Raw genomic sequence first — 17,167 nt, forward strand, 5'->3', positions numbered from 1 at the left:
ATATATATTATTATTATTAAAGATAGACTTGAGGAGAGGCGACTAGGGGCTGTCCCACCTGAGGAACCCTTCCTGAACGTAGTTACTCTGACTTTGGGGACCTCTACACTAGGTACGGTATGCAATACTGTACCGGGACACCACAACTGTTCATAGCATTGGGTGCCCAAATTCATCAGAAGAGGGTGTATACTATAGGCTACACCAGTCTGGTGTGAGAGGATGTCTGGAGTGTCATACGAGTGGCCAAATAAACTTCTACACCATTTTAGTTGACCGACATCAATCACGCTATAGCGGGAGTCGTTGCATTGACTTTTATTGGAGTGTGGCAGTCACATGACGATATCATGATATCTCATGGTGTTTGCCGATGTAGCGTTTTAGGGGTCATGTCCACTTTCTCAAGCATTTCCTAAGTGCACCAACAAGCTATATTCATCTGTATTCTAAGAAAAGATACAATTCAATTATAAGTTAATGCAGTCCTGAGCTGGCGAGTATCCTGCAGTCGCAGGAGAATGGACCAATTCTCCGTCTGTGGCACTACAGCCGGTGCCATTGCAGATTACATGCCAGCTCAGGATTGCATTAAAGGGTTACTCCAGTTGAAAACAATTATTTTTTAAACAGGACATGGTGAGTGCTTCCAGTACTTATTTGCTGCTGTATACTACAGAGGAAGTTATTTTCTTTTTGAATTTCCTTTCTGTCTGACCACAGTGCTCTATGCTGACACCTTTGTCCATGTCAGGAACTGTCCAGAGCCGGTGAGGTTTGCTATGGGGATTTGCTCCTGCTCTGGACAGTACACTGTGGTCAGACAGAAAATAAATTAAAAAAAGAAAAGAATTTCCTCTGGAGCATACAGCAGCTGATAAGTACTGGAAGGATTAAGATTTTTATATAGAAGTAATTTACAAATCTGTTTAACTTTCTGGCACCAGTTGATTAAAAAAAATATATATATATTCCACCGGAGTACCCCTTTAAATACTTTGGATCGTGTTTTTCCCTTGACATCTTCCCTCATATGTCTCTATTGACCAGGAGGGCTTATGTATGATTGTGAGCGGACCCCCTCTGTAGTAACTCTATTATGAGTATCATGCACATGACATAGTTACATAGTTACATAGTTAGTATGGTTGAAAAAAGACATACGTCCATCAAGTCCAACCAGGGGATTGAAGGGAAGGATGTAAGGGGATAAGGGAAAGGGATGTAGTTTTATAATTCTGCATAAGCATTAATGTTATTTTGTTCCAGGAATGTATCTAACCCTGCTTTAAAGCTGTTAATTGTTCCTGCTGTGACCAGTTCCTGAGGTAGACCGTTCCATAAATTCACAGTCCTCACGGTAAAGAAGGCGTGCCGCCCCTTTAGACTAAACCTTTTCTTCTCCAGACGGAGGGAGTGCCCCCTCGTCCTTTGGGGGGGTTTAACCTGGAACAGTTTTTCTCCATATTTTTTGTATGGGCCATTTATATACTTATATACGTTTATCATATCCCCCCTTAAACGTCTCTTCTCAAGACTAAACAATTGTAACTCCTTTAATCGCTCCTCATAGCTAAGATGTTCCATGCCCCATATTAGTTTAGTCGCGCGTCTCTGCACCCTTTCCAACTCCGCAGTGTCCCTTTTATGAACAGGCGACCAAAACTGAACAGCATATTCCAGGTGAGGCCGTACCAATGCTTTATAAAGGGGGAGTATTATGTCCCTGCCCCTCGAGTCCATGCCTCTTTTTATACATGACAATATCCTGCCGGCTTTGGAAGCAGCAGCCTGACATTGCATGCTATTTTGTAGTCTGTGATCTACAAGTCACCCAGATCCTTCTCTACCAGTGACTCTGCCAGTTTAATCCCCCCTAAGACATACGACGCATGCAGGTTATTAGTACCCAGATGCATAACTTTACATTTATCCACATTGAACCTCATTTGCCAAGTGGATGCCCAGACACTTAGTCTATCCAAGTCATCTTGTAACTTATGCACATCCTCTATAGACTGTACCGTGCTACAAAGCTTGGTGTCATCTGCAAAGATAGAAACAGAGCTGTTAATACCATCCTCTATATCATTGATAAATAAATTAAACAGCAGCGGGCCCAGTACTGAACCTTGGGGTACACCACTAATAACCGGGGACCAATCAGAGTACGAATCATTTACCACCACTCTCTGGGTACGATCTATGAGCCAGTGTTCAATCCAGTTACAAACTAAAGTTTCCAAGCCCAAGGACCTTAACTTACCTGTCAGATGTCTGTGAGGGACAGTATCAAATGCTTTGGCAAAATCCAGAAACACTATATCCACAGCCATTCCTCTGTCAAGGCTTCTACTCACCTCTTCATAAAAGCAAATTAGATTGGTTTGACAACTTCTATCCTTAGTAAACCCATGCTGGCTATCACTTATAATACTATTATCCCCTATGTATTCCTGTATGTAATCCCTTATAAGTCCTTCAAACAATTTACCCACAATGCACGTTAGACTTACCGGTCTATAATTGCCTGGCGAAGACCTAGAGCCCTTCTTGAAGATTGGTACCACATTAGCCTTGCGCCAGTCCCTTGGCACAATACCAGACACCAGAGAATCTCTAAATATCATGAACAAGGGTACAGATATTACTGAACTTACCTCTCTAAGAACTCTTGGGTGTAGTCCATCCGGCCCTGGAGATTTGCTTACATTTACTTTACTTAACTTACCTTGTACCATCTCTACATTGAGCCAGTTCAATACATTATATGATGTGTTACCAGCACTGACCTGACCAATGTCAGCTCCTTCTTCCATAGTGTATACAGAACTAAAGAACCCATTCAGTAGCTCCGCCTTCTCTTGATCGCCCGTGACAACCTCCCCATTATCATTATTAAGGGGTCCTACATGCTCTGTCCTTGGTTTTTTTGTATTTATATATCTAAAAAAATATTTAGGATTAGTTTTGCTTTCTTCGGCCACCTGTCTCTCATTTTGAATTTTTGCTGTTTTTATTACATTTTTACAGATTTTATTAAGCTCCTTGTACTGTTTAAATGTTATAGCTGACCCATCAGATTTGTATTTTTTGAAGGCTATTTTTTTGTTGTTTATTGCTCTTTTAACCTCATTTGTCAGCAATGTAGGATTTAGTTTTAATCGTTTATATTTGTTCCCCTTTGGTATATATTTAGCTGTATAGTTATTTAGAGTTGATTTAAAGATGTCCCATTTACCTTCTGTATCAGTATTTGAGAACACCTCCCCCAGTCTATGTCCTGTAGTGCAGCCCTCAGCCCAGGGAAATTTGCCTTTTAAAGTTATATGTTTTTGCCTTCCCCGTCTGTCTTTGTTTTCTACATTTTAAGTCAAAAGTAACTATATTGTGGTCGCTATTACCAAGGTTTTCCCGCACAGTTACATTACCAACCAGCTCTGCGTTGTTGGAAATGATCAGATCCAACAAGGCATCACTTCTTGTTGGGTCCTCCACAAACTGGCCCATAAAATTATCCTGCAATAAATTTAGGAATTTTCTCCCCTTTGTAGTTTTAGCCAACCCCTGGCCCCAATCTATATCTGGATAGTTAAAATCTCCCATTATTACCACTGTACCTGCCCGGGCAGCCCTCTCTATTTGTTTATACAGCCGACCTTCTATCTCTTCAGTGATATTAGGGGGTCTGTAAATTACACCAAATATTATTTTTTCAGTATTTCCCTCCTTTTGTAATTCTACCCACAGTGATTCCACCTCCTCAGAATCATCACACACTATGGCATCGTTCACATTGACTTTCATACCACTTCTTACATACAGACAGACTCCACCACCTTTTCTGTTCATTCTATCCTTGCGAAACAATGTAAACCCCTGCAGATTAACAGCCCAGTCATGCGAGGAGTCCAGCCATGTCTCAGTGACCCCAACTATATCAATATGTTCCTCCAGTATCAAGGCCTCAAGCTCCCCCATTTTATTTGCTAGGCTTCTGGCATTTGTGAACATACACTTTACATTTCCATTAAGTTTTACACATATAGTCTCACTAATGGGATTTTCAGAGTTATTGGGGTTAATGTCATTTTTTGAGTTATAAGGGCTAATTGTACTATTTAAGTTATTGGGGCTAATGGGATTTTTTGAGTTATTGGGTCTAACGTTATTATTTAAGTTATTGGGGCTAATGGGATTTTTTGCGTTATTGCGTCTAACGTTGTTATTTAAGTTATTGGGGCTAATGGTATTTTTTGAGTTAATGGGGCTTATTGTAGTTATTGAGTTATTGGGGCTAATGGATCACTAATATAATTAGCCAGCTTGGGCTATATGTTACCTGCTGGGATTACTAGGTCCCCTGATGAAGTCTCTCTATATATATATGTGTAGGAACTGTGTTTGGAGACAGAAACGTGTTGGGAACTTTTAGGGGATTATATATCTGATGTATTTGGACCCCTGGCATTGTTACCCACAGAAATAGGGAGTCTCCTTAATAAGAATTTGTATTATTCAGTTGCATGTTCTCTTTGATGGTTTCTCATGACTATATTCGGATGTGTGGTTTAGTGATTCACCTTGTCACAAGCTTTTGCTAATGATTTGGGCTATATAAGAAGCCTACGCATGTGCATCCTTGTAGATATTTTCTATTTCTACTTCCAATAATTTCCTAATCTTTATGTAAGGCCTGAGAAGTTCGTTTCTCGTGTACGTGTAACCGCGATTTATACACGCTCTTTATTTCTACTGCATGAAAACGATCCTCTCATGGCAATGGGGTCCTCTTCATGGGGTAGTGTGAGCCCTGACATCATATCTACCGTCACAACGATTGGCGCAGGAAATACACACGATATATGACAGCAGGGAGTGAAATGAAGCGGCTATGAACAGTTATGTCCAGATACAGATGTGGCCATCTTATTCGGACATCAGACGACAATGAGGGAGATTTATCAAAACCTGTGCAGAGGAAGAGTGGGGCAGTTGTCCATAGCAACCAATCAGATTGCTTCTTTCATTTTCCACAGGCCTCTTTAGAGGCCTGTGGAAAATGAAAGAAGCAATCTGATTGGTTGCTATGGGCAACTGCCCCACTCTTCCTCTGCACAGGTTTTGATCAATCTCCCCCAATATGATTTGTCAGAGCACATGTGGAAGACAACGAAGATGACGACGTTCATGAGAAGACCTGTGGAAAGGGGGAAATGGAGAAAGGAAGAGATTGAGACACTAAGCAACTTATTTCTCTTTGTTTTTGTCTTATGGCTAGCCAGTCACACTAAAGTGCCCCCACTAAGAGAGTGCCTATCCCAGTGTCAGCCAGAAAGTGATGTACCCCATGAATAGTGACAACTACAAATAAAGTGACCTGGGTGCATACAGTCACTGGCCGGCATTTATCATTGTAGGTGTAAGTGAAGCATTTATCATTGTAGGTGTAAGTGAAGCATTTATCATTGTAGGTGTAAGTGAAGCATTTTTTACACCTTTTTTTGTGTGCTGGTAATGTGTAGGAGCACCAGATTTATTTAATGGTCGCAGAGCATTTGATACATTTTGTGCAGGTCACATTTTCAGAAAACTCTCTCTTTACCTACACTAAAAAGCTAAGCTAAGTCTGGGATGGTGTAGTTTTAGAGACTTTTCAGTGTCTTTGCACCTTTTTTGAACCTTTTCACAAAAAGGCGCAGTTGATAAAACCCTTCATATCATGTGTATTGCAAAAATCTGTGGATTACAACTCAAAATCAGCAGAAATGTGTAAACCAAAAGGCGCAAAAAAGGCGCAAATAAACCCTGCTTGCGTCTTTTTTGCACCTTTTCTAGACACAAAAAATAGTCAAAAGACAATAATAAATGTCGGCCAATAGAGTTGAGTGAACTTACAGTAAATTGGCTCATAGCGAACCTCGCAGCTCGGCTGTTGATTACTTTAGTCTGAAAAAATTAGTTCAGCTTTCCAAGGGCTCCAGTGGCCTGGAAAAGGTGAATACAGACCTAGGAGACCTAAGACTGTCATCCCGGACATTTCCAGGTAACCAGAGCCCTTGGAAAGCTGAACTAATTTACGCAGACCAAAGTAATCAACAGATGAGCTGCGAGGTTTGCTACGAGCCAATTTACTGTAAGTTCGCTCAACTCTATTGGCCAGTAAGTTGTCTGTATAAGCAGGTTCACTCCAGACCAAGACTATTGACTCTTGCAGAGCAGTGGTCTCTGCCAAGAATCGTGGCCAGATACTAACATCCTGTGGATCAGAGAGGGTCTCAGAGTGATCATCCTCCCTTCCCCATTGATAAGACTTTGATAACATATCCTGGTGGGAGAACTTCAGTTATATCAAGTAGTACATGTTGTAAGCAGCTGTCTGCTGCCCCCTGAGCACCTAAGTGTGTTGGTGAATGGGGAAAAATTTGCAAACACCAACCTCAGTGACACCTATCATATGATCACTGGGTGGGGACTTTAGGATGCAAATGCGCATGTGCAAAGAAAAAACGCATACTGTTTCGCCGTATGGAACCGTATACATGTGCGTTTCCCATTGACGTCCATGTTAAAAAAAAAGGTATGCGGTTGCAATACGGTTTTTAACCCAGAGTCAAAACCGTGGTTGAACACGGTTTGGAGTACTGTTAAAAACCGTATTGCAAGCAAACCGTACGCAATCGTATGCATCAGGGTGCATACGGTTTGCAATGCTTTGCCTATGTATACCGGTTTCAATACCGTTCCATATGTTTTCAAGAATGAAAATGTATGCGGGTACCGTAGTTGAAAAACGTGATGTGGACCCAGCCTTAGGCCGCAAGGGAACAGAAGTTAATGAGAGTTGGAATCAGGAAAATGGGCAAGCTTAAAGGGGTACTCTGCCGGAAAACATCTTATCCCCTATCCAAAGGATAGTGAAGAAAACTGTTCCCTGTAGAGAAATGTGTCCAAGCAGCTGATGATAAATGCTGAGTCAGCAAAGCCACTGTGATTGGCCGAGATGCGCACACCCACCCCATACTATTGGTTGTCAGGAGGGGGGGGGTGATGCAGCCTCGCTCTGCTCAGTATTTGGCGCCAGCTCCCTGGACACATTTCAGTACACCCCGATCTCAGCGCTCTCACAGCGGAATATAGCAAACTGTAGGGGCAGAGAAGCGGAGAACAGGGATTTTGAAAACTGTGTCCCCGCTGCTGCGGCTCGCTCTCGCCGCTGCTGTAAAACTGTGAACCCGATCCCCACGACTCTCATCAGCCTGGGGGATGTAGAAATGTGTGTCCCCGCTGCTGGCTCAGTATGGGCGCTTGTGCGCGTCTCAGCCAATCACAGTGGCTTTGCTGACTCAGCATTTATCATCAACTGCTTGGGAACATGTCTCCACAGGGAACAGTTTTCTTCACTACACCGGCAGTGGCAGCATCCAGAACACGGAAGCTTGGTGCTTCCGCATTAGTGACATCACGCCACGCTCCCTCCATTCATATCTATGGGAGGGGGCTTGCCGGCTAGTACATAGCTGTCACGCCTCCTCCCATAGACAGGCATGGAGGGGGCGTGGCGGCTGTAGTCGCTAGTCATCTGGCATGGAGCAGAGTTCTGGTCTTATGAATCACTTTTTCTATTACATCATGTAGATGGCTGAGTGTGTGTGTGTGCAGCCAGGAGGAAGAGATGGCACCAGGAAGCATTATGTGAAGAAGACAAGTACGTGATGGGGAATTTTCTGCTGGGAAACCTTGGGTCCTGGCATCAGGTTGATGTTACTGTGACATGTATCACCTACCTAAAATTGTACAGACCCTTCCCCCCTTCATGGCAGTGGGATCCCCTAATTGCAGTGGCCTCTCTCAGCAGGATAATGTCCCGGCCACACTGCAAATATTGTTCAGGAATGAGGAACTTAACAAAGAGATCAAGGTGTTGACTTGGCCTCCAAATTCCCCAGATTCAATTCAATTGATCATCTATGGCAGTGGTCTTCAACCTGCGGACCTCCAGATGTAGCAAAACTACAACTCCCAGCATGCCCGGACAGCCAACGGCTGTCCGGGCATGCTGGGAGTTGTAGTTTTGCAACATCTGTAGGTCCGCAGGTTGGAGACCACTGATCTATGGGATAAGCTGGAAAAACAAGTCCGATCTATAAAGGCCAGACCTCGCAACGTACAGTACCTACACCAACAAGAGTAAACATTCTGGTGCGAAAACCTCCCAACCACAGTATAATAAAAGTAAAATAAGAAAGAGAGCAAGGAAAAAAAGCACAAAACTGCAAGTATACATGTAAATATAGATGGAACAAAATGGATCCCTTCTAGATTTTGGGCTGACTCTAAAGCGGTTTGGTGACTGAGCTTTTATATTGGATCTTACTTGAGCACTTTATGTACGTAATTGTTTTTTTTTTTATCTCTGTATTATACAGGGTAGCTCTCTTTATTACTCTTATATACTGTGTGTTGATATTGAACTGACACACTGACTATTATTGGGGTATTTATTATAGTTTTTGTTTTTTACCCCCATTTTTGAGGTGTGATGTAGCTTATACGTTCTATGTCCGTGTGCTGGTGTGTGTTTTTGATTGTTTGGATTTTTTTTTGTCTGGTCTTTTGCTTTTTGTATTTGTAATAAAGGTTACTTTATTTATTTTTTATTTTTTACATGTATACTTGGGGTTGTGCGCTTTTTTTCCATTGTCTGTCCTAGAAGCCCCTTAGGCTTGTATGGAACTTTCGGCAAATGCGACTCCGGAGCGGGCTAACCTTGGAGCAAGTCACGGATTTAGAAATTGCCAGAAAATTTTAAACAAAAATCCTTGTGCCAGGACAGTCATTAGAGGTACCCAACCAGTGTGCCTCCAGCTGCTGCAAAACTACAACTCACATCCTGCCCGGACATGTCTACTGCACGTCATTTATAATACTAGTGTTTTCTTATGGGCCCACCTAGGTACCGGGACCCTGATGCAACTGCTGCCCCCGTACCCCCTTATAGTTACACCCCTGTATCACATTGGGCTAGATCAGTGGTCTCCGAACTATGGACCTTCAGATGTTGCAAAACTTCAACACCCAGCATACCAGGAGTTGTAGTTTTGCAACAGCTGGAGGCTCACTGGTTGGGAAACACTGCTTTAAAGGATCGGCTGCCAGATACCACAGGACACCTTCAGCAATCTTAGGGAGTCCAGGCCATGACAGGTCAGAGCTGTTTGGTAGTAAGGGGGAGGGGGGGGGGGGGTGACATACACAATCTGAGGTCTTAACCCCTTCAGGACGGAGCCCATTTTGGCCTTAAGGACCGGAGCGTTTTTTGCACATCTGACCACTGTCACTTTAAACATTAATAACTCTGGGATGCTTTTAGTTATCATTCTGATTCCGAGATTGTTTTTTCGTGACATATTCTACTTTAACATAGTGGTAAATTTTTTCGATACTTGCATCCTTTCTTGGTGAAAAATCCGTAAATTTTATGAAAAATTTGAAAATTTTGCATTTTTCTAACTTTGAAGCTCTCTGCTTGTAAGGAAAATGGATATTCCAAATATTTTTTTTATTTTATTCACATATACAATATGTCTACTTTATGTTTGCATCATAAAATTTATGAGTTTTTACTTTTGGAAGACACCAGAGGGCTTCAACGGTCAGCAGCAATTTTCCGATTTTTCACAAAATTTTCAAACTCAGTATTTTTCAGGGACCAGTTCAGGTTTGAAGTGGATTTGAAGGGTCTTCATATTAGAAATACCCCATAAATGACCCCATTATAAAAACTACACCCCCCAAAGTATTCAAAATGACATTCAGTAAGTGTTTTAACCCTTTAGGTGTTTCACACGAATAGCAGCAAAGTGAAGGAGAAAATTCACAATCTTCATTTTTTACACTCGCATGTTCTTGTAGACCCAATTTTTGAATTTTTACAAGGGGTAAAAGGACAAAATTTTTACTTGTATTTGTAGCCCAATTTCTCTCGAGTAAGCACATACCTCATATGTCTATATAAAGTGTTCGGCGGGCGCAGTAGAGGGCTCAGAAGCGAAGGAACGACAAGGGGATTTTGGAGGGTACGTTTTTCTGAAATGGTTTTTGGGGGGCATGTTGCATTTAGGAAGCCCTTATGGTGCCAGAACAGCAAAAAAAAAACACATGGCATACCATTTTGGAAACTAGACTCCTCGGGGAATGTAACATGGGATAAAGTGAACCTTAATACCCCACAGGTGTTTCACGACTTTTGCAAATGTCCAAAAAAAAAAATTTTTTTTACCTAAAATGCTTGTTTTCCCAAAAATGTTTCATTTTTAAAAAGGGTAATAGCAGAAAATACCCCTAAAAATTTGAAGCCCAATTTCTCCTGATTCAGAAAACACCCCATATGGGGGTGAAAAGTGCTCTGCTGGCGCACTACAGGTCTCGGAAGAGAAGGAGTCACATTTGGCTTTTTGAAAGCAAATTTTTCTCTGGGGGCATGCCGCATTTAGGAAGCCCCTATGGTGCCAGGACAGCAAAAAAAACTTTTGCATATGTAAAAAAAATATTTTTTTTTTTACCTAAAATGCTTGTTTTCCCAAAAATTTTACATTTTTAAAAAGGGTAAAAGCAGAAAATACCCCCCAAAATTTGTAACACAATTTCTCCCGAGTACGGCGATACCCCATATGTGACCCTAAACTGTTGCCTTGAAATACGACAGGGCTCCAAAGTGAGAGCGCCATGAGCATTTGAGGCCTAAATTAGGGACTTGCATAGGGGTGGACATAGGGGAATTCTACGCCAGTGATTCCCAAACAGGGTGCCTCCAGTCAACGGCTGTCCGACAATACTGGGAGTTGTTTTGCAACAGCTGGAGGCTCCGTTCTGGAAACAGTGGCGTACTAGACGTTTTTCATTTTTATTGGGGAGGGGAGGGGGGTTGTATAGGGGTATGTGTATATGTAGTGTTTTTTACTTTTTATTTTATTTTTTGTTAGTGTAGTGTAGTGTTTTTAGGGTACAGTCACACGGGCGGGGGTTCACAGTAGTTTCTCGCTGGCAGTTTGAGTTGCAGCAGAAAGTTTGCGGCAGCTCAAACTTGCAGCCAGATACTTACTGTAATCCTCCGCCCATGTGAGTGTACCCTGTACGTTCACATTGGGGGGGGGGGGGGGGGGGGGACGGACATCCAGTCAGAGACGGCCCCGAACAGCCAGTAATTCCGGGTCACCGGGTCACTGGAGACCCGATTGACCCGGAATCGCCGCAGATCGCTGGACTGAATTGTCCAGCGATCTGCGGCGATCGCCGACATGGGGGGGCATAATGACCCCCCTGGGCGATATGCCGGGATGCCTGCTGAACGATTTCAGCAGGCATCCGACTCCGGTCCCCAACCGGCTAGCGGTGGGGGCCGGAATTCCCACGGGCGTATGGATACTCCCTCGGTCCTTAAGGACTCGGGATGCAGGGCGTATCCATACGCCCTATGTCCTGAAGAGGTTAAAGGGGTACTCCACTGGAAAAGAAAAAATTATCAACTGGTGCCAGAAAGTTAAACAGGTTTTTAAATTACTTCTATTTAAAAATCTTAATCCTTCCTGTACTTACAGCTGCTGTATGCTTCAGAGGAAGTTCTTTTCTTTTTGAATTTCTTTTCTGTCTGTCCACAGTGCTCTCTGCTGACACCTCTGTCCATGTCAGGAACTGACCAGAGTAGGAGCAAATCCCCATAGCAAACCTCTCCTGCTCTGGACAGTTCCTAAAATGGACAGAGGTGTCAGCAGAGAGCACTGTGGTCAGACAGAAAGGAAATTCAAAAAGAGAATTACTTCTTGTGGATCATACAGCAGCTGATAAGTTCTGGAAGGATTAAGATTTTTTTAATAGAAGTAGTTAGAAAATTAACTCATCCCATTCCACAGGATAAGGGATAAGTAGCTAACCGTGGAGGGTCTGACCACTGGGGCCCCCGTGATCTCCAGGATGGGACCCCGGCGCTCTCAGTGAGGAACGCCCGTTGTCTATCGTTAGACGTCACGCGCTCCATTCATTTCTGTGGGAGCGCCGATGATGCCCGAGAGCTGTACTCTGGCCTTTTCGGCGCTTCCATAGAAATGAGTAGAGCGTTGCTGGCTGTGCACTCCTCATTGAACGCCGGGTCCGTCCCGTGATCGTAGGGGGGCCCCAGCGGTCTTTCCCCTGCATTCAGCTACTTATTCCCTATCCTGTGGATAGAGGATAAGTTCATTTTCGCCGGACATCTCCTGTAATGTTATGGATGATAAGCATATAGCTATAGGGCAAAGGTTACCAATCTGTGGTGACCTCCAGCAGTTGTGACAACACTACTCCCAGCATGCCCGACAGCCGCACTCGTAGCTAGAGAATAAACACCAGCTATGATACCTGATAACACATACATCAAACATTGGGATTGGCCAGTTGTCTCCAAACTGTGGACCTCCAGCTGTTGCAACACTACAACTTCCAGCATGTCTGCGTGATGAGCAGAGCCTCCAGAAAACCGCGCCATTCCTTCACAAATACACCCACCAAACCATCCACAATACAGCTGCCGACTTTTCGAATGCAGGAGGAGCATGACATAAATAAGTGAACCCCTCCTTACAGCCGCCGGCACCAAAGGTAGCAGCTTATACTACTATATTTCTCTCTATTTATACCAAGTGGTTTCCAAACTGTGGACTACCAAAACTACAACTCCCAGCATGCCCACCTGGACAGCCGATTTGAAGTTTTGCAATAGCCGGAGGGGTACAGATTGGGGTTACATCAGTGGTCTCCAAACTGTGAACCTTCAGCTGTTGCAAAACTACAACTCCCAGCATGCCCGGACAGCCAACGGCTGTCCGGGCATGCTGAGAGTTGTAGTTTTGTAACAGCTGGAGGTCCACAGTTTGGAGACCACTGGGCTAGGCCATATACAATTGGGGGAAGATTTATCAAAATCTCAAAGTTGCTGAGTTGCCCATAGCAACCAATCAGATCGCTGCTTTCATTTTTGAAAAGGCATTTTTGAAAAATGAAAGAAGCGATCTGATTGGTTGCTATGGGCAACTCGGCAACTTTTCCTCTGGACAGATTTTCATAAATCACCCCCCCCCCCCCCCCATAATCTTTTTCAATCCCAGGAGATAAGCGCCTCAGTTGCCACTTATCTCTGTCAATACAATAGGATCATACACCGACCTAAAATTTTTCAAAAATTATCTAAAAAAAATAAAATTATAAAAAAAAATACTTTGTCCTGTTTGTAAAAACCCACAAGAAAATAAAAAGCAAACATCTTTTATTTCAGGACAAAAAAAAAGTAAAGTTTCCTGAAGCTATTGCTAAACACACAGCCCGTGTAATGTTCAGTGCGGCCTGCAGGTGGCGCTCGGCAGGCAGATCCAGGATAATGGAAATGTTCCTTTGGTTTTGGTGGGAGGACCCGAGTCCCTGCTGAGCCGCTCGCCTGTTGTCTCTGGGAGACTTGCGGGGAACTTGTTTCTCAGGAGTTCTCGGGTAGAAGCTGCTACATGTGCTGGGGGTCCCCGGGAGCAGGTAAGGAGTCCCCTCCCCCCACCCTCTGTCTATAGCCCCCCCAAATCCGGGTGCTGCACTGACCTGCCCTGCACCCTGCACCTCTGCACCCTCCTATGGCTTCCTATGGCCTCTGTATACAGGTGGAGAGACACTCCCAGAACTATGTGCAATCTATCTATCTCATATCTATCTATTTATCTATCTAAATATATCCTAAAATATTTAACCCTACCCCCCCCCCCTCCCCCACCCCCTGTCCCTTTAATATTCGCCTATACCCACTCATTGTACAATGCATTGACCCTGAGACCCCCCCTCGCCACGACTTCTCATTGATCTCTGGAGTATCGTTTCGTGTATTCGCCACCTTTTTTCGGATTGGTCATAAATGCCCCCTGGCACTCACCATGGATGGTCCCCCTTATACTGGAGTGTCGCTGCAAAGTTGACTGCTGGCGCAGCTATTTATGATGATCCTGATAGCCTAGATTGGTGGTCTCCAACTGTAGACCTCCAGATGTTGCAAAAGTACAACTCCCCAGCAAGCCCGGACAGCCATTAGCTGTATTTTTGTATTTACCAAGTGGTCTCCAAACTGTGGCCCTCCAGATGTTGCAAAACTACAACCCCCAGCATGCCCGGACAGCCTGCGGCTGTCCGGGCATGCTGGGAGTTGTAGTTTTGCAACATCTGGAGGACCACAGTTTGGAGACCACCAATCTAGACTAACGGCTGTCTGGGCATGCTGGGAGTTGTAGTTTTGCAACATCTGGAGGGCCACGGTTTGGAAACCACTTGATTTAGATATGGAAAAAATATAGTAAACGGCTGTCCGGGCATGCTGGGGGTTGTAGTTTTGCAACATCTGGAGGTCCACAGTTTGGAGACCACAAATCTAGAGTAACGGCTCTCCGGGCTTGCTGAGAGTTGTAGTTTTTCAACATATAGAGATCCACAATATGGAGACCTCTTAGTATGGATATAGAAAAATATAGCTACGGCTTTTGCAACATCTGGAGGGCCACAGTTTGGAGACCACCCATCTAGACTGACGGCTGTCCGGGCATGCTGGGAGTTGTCATTTTGCAACATCTGGAGGTTCACAGTTTGGAGACCACAAATATAGAGTAACGGCTCACCGGGCTTGCTGAGAGTTGTAGTTTTTCAACATATCGAGGTCCACAATATGGAGACTTCTTAGTATGGATATAGAAAAATATAGCTACGGCTGTCCGGGCATGCTGGGAGTTGTAGTTTTGCAACAACTGGAGGTCCACGGTTTGGAAACCACTTGATTTAGATATGGAAAAAATATAGTAAACGGCTGTCCGGGCATGCTGGGGGTTGTGGTTTTGCAACATCTGGAGGGCCACAGTCTGGAGACCACTTGATATGGAAAAATATAGCAAACGTTTGTCCGGACATGCTGGGAGTTGTAGTTTTGCAACATCTGGAGGGCCACAGTTTGGAGTCCACTGGATATAGATATGGAAAAATATGGCCAGTGACAGTCTGGGCATGCTGGAAGTTGTAGTTTTGCAACCGATGAGACCACTTGGTATAGATATAGAAAAATATAGCAGTATAATCTTCTATCTTTGGTGCAGGCGGCTGTAAGGGGAGGGGGTTCACTTATTTATGTCATGACCCCGTAGGGCATAAATGTGAATCGCATTACGTAAGTTGGCAGCCTCATTGTGGAAAAGTCGGTGGGTGTATTTCTGAAGGAATGGCGCAGTATTCTGGAGGCTCTGGTCATCACGCAGACGTTTTTAGGGTCTATTCACACGTACAATGTCCTGCGCAAATCTGATGCTGCAGAGTTCATATAAACTCATTGACCTGAACTCGCCTTCAAATCTGCAGCTTTAAATCCTGTGCCTCAAATATGCGCAGGATACTGAATGTATGAATACACCCTTCATTTCTGTTTTCTCCAACCCCTGAAGATCCAGATAAAATGGCTTTTAATGGTGGTCGCATCAATGAGGAGTTGTGGCACTGTGGTTGCGTGGTGCCAGGCAACATGTCCTATGGCACAGTAAAAATGACATTACAATATAATTTTTAGGGGGTCGGAAACCCCTTTGATAGAGGAGTTTGGAGGTTGAGATCTGAATCTCCACGGTGTCACAGATCCAAGTTATAGGTGGTGGCCACCAAACGTCCTGAATGGCAAATGGTTCATAACCATGTAGGTTTGCTGTTCAGACATCTGGAAAAGCTGAATGCCAACCCCTGTGGGCACCATATTAAGAGATGTCTTGGTTGTCTCCCAGTTTTGCCTCTATGACTTAGTTGTTGTTATGACTAAATGATTTTAAAGACATGTTAAAGCTGGCATGGAAGGGGTTAGGAAATTCTGTAGATACCTGTGGCACCATTGGGCACTGGTTGGTGGGTAGTCATGAATGCGGCGATCGCTGGCATCCGGCAAAAGACCTGGTACATGTTCAACTGGAGCATAAAGTACCATCGACAAGTGCTGAGCTGGCACCAGTCATTATAACCTTTTATATAGTACATGAGTGCCATGGAGCTGTGTGTGGCACAGTTGGTACTATAATGCGGTGCCCATGGCCTGTTTCTATAGTATCCTTTTCATTTGGTGTAATATTCTCTTAGCTGGTTACTCCTGCCCACAAGTTGAGTTTATTGACTGTTTTATTGGCTTCCAGCGGGGCGGGTATATGCCATAAAACCGAAATGACTTGTAAATAGGAGTCAAGTAAAAAATCTACACATCACATGGGTTTCTGGGAAAGCTAGCTGACAACTAAAATGGCTGCCATTAGGGCACCCATTGGTCTTTTGCCCATCAGGAGTCCTCGAAGTCAGAGTGACAACTCCAGCTATATTGGTTGAGTACCGTGGCCGTACTACACCGTCATCCACGCAGAGCCGCTGTTCCACAGATTTGGGTGTTACAGAAATAGCATAGAACTTTGTATTCAAAACCAGACCACCCCCGAATGGGGTCAAGAGGCCCGCTCTAGAGATAGGTGTGGACCCCAGACATTTATAGTGTATTCTGTGGATGTTCCGTAAATGTTGAATGGGAATACCTCTGTAAGGTCTAGTTCACACTGCCGTTGGCATCCGACACATTAAAGGGGTTATCCAGGAAAAACTTTTTTTTTATATATCAAATGGCTCCAGAAAGTTAAACAGATTTGTAAATTACTTCTATTAAAAAATCTTAATCCTTTCAGTACTTATGAGCTTCTGAAGTTAAGGTTGTTCTTTTCTGTGTAAGTGCTCTCTGATGACACGTGTCTCGGGAACCGCCCAGTTTAGAAGCAAATCCCCATAGCAAACCTCTTCTAAACTGGGCGGTTCCCGAGACATGTGTCATCAGAGAGCACTTAGACAGAAAAGAACAACCTTAACTTCAGAAGCTCATAAGTACTGAAAGGATTAAGATTTTTTAATAGAAGTAATTTACAAATCTGTTTAACTTTCTGGAGCCAGTTGAGTGGCTCTTTTTTTTTTTTTCTTCTTCTTTTTTGAGCCAATCGGACCCTAAAATGGGTCAGGTGCAAACGGTTACTGTCGGGTCCCACTTGGATGGGATCTGTCGGTGATCCGGTAATTATACAGGAATTTAGCGGAGAAAAAAATAGTGCTT

At 43.8% G+C, this 17,167-nt stretch overlaps 1 protein-coding gene across 3 annotated transcripts in view; it reads left to right on the forward strand.

The window, feature by feature from the left end:
• The window catches only part of PLXNB3 (plexin B3), a 137,411-nt gene that overhangs the window by 94 nt on the left and 120,150 nt on the right, over positions 1–17,167 (forward strand). The window contains exon 1 of one of the 3 annotated variants that reach the window (XM_056539959.1): positions 13,363–13,557. The exons of the other annotated variants lie outside the window; for them this stretch is intronic. The gene's annotated coding sequence lies outside the window, so the exon portion shown is untranslated. Of the gene's footprint in view, positions 1–13,362; positions 13,558–17,167 lie in introns of those variants that run through there. 3 annotated transcript variants of the gene reach the window in all.

Source organism: Hyla sarda, chromosome 9, assembly GCF_029499605.1.
Source record: "Hyla sarda isolate aHylSar1 chromosome 9, aHylSar1.hap1, whole genome shotgun sequence".
Classification (NCBI taxonomy): domain Eukaryota; kingdom Metazoa; phylum Chordata; class Amphibia; order Anura; family Hylidae; genus Hyla; species Hyla sarda.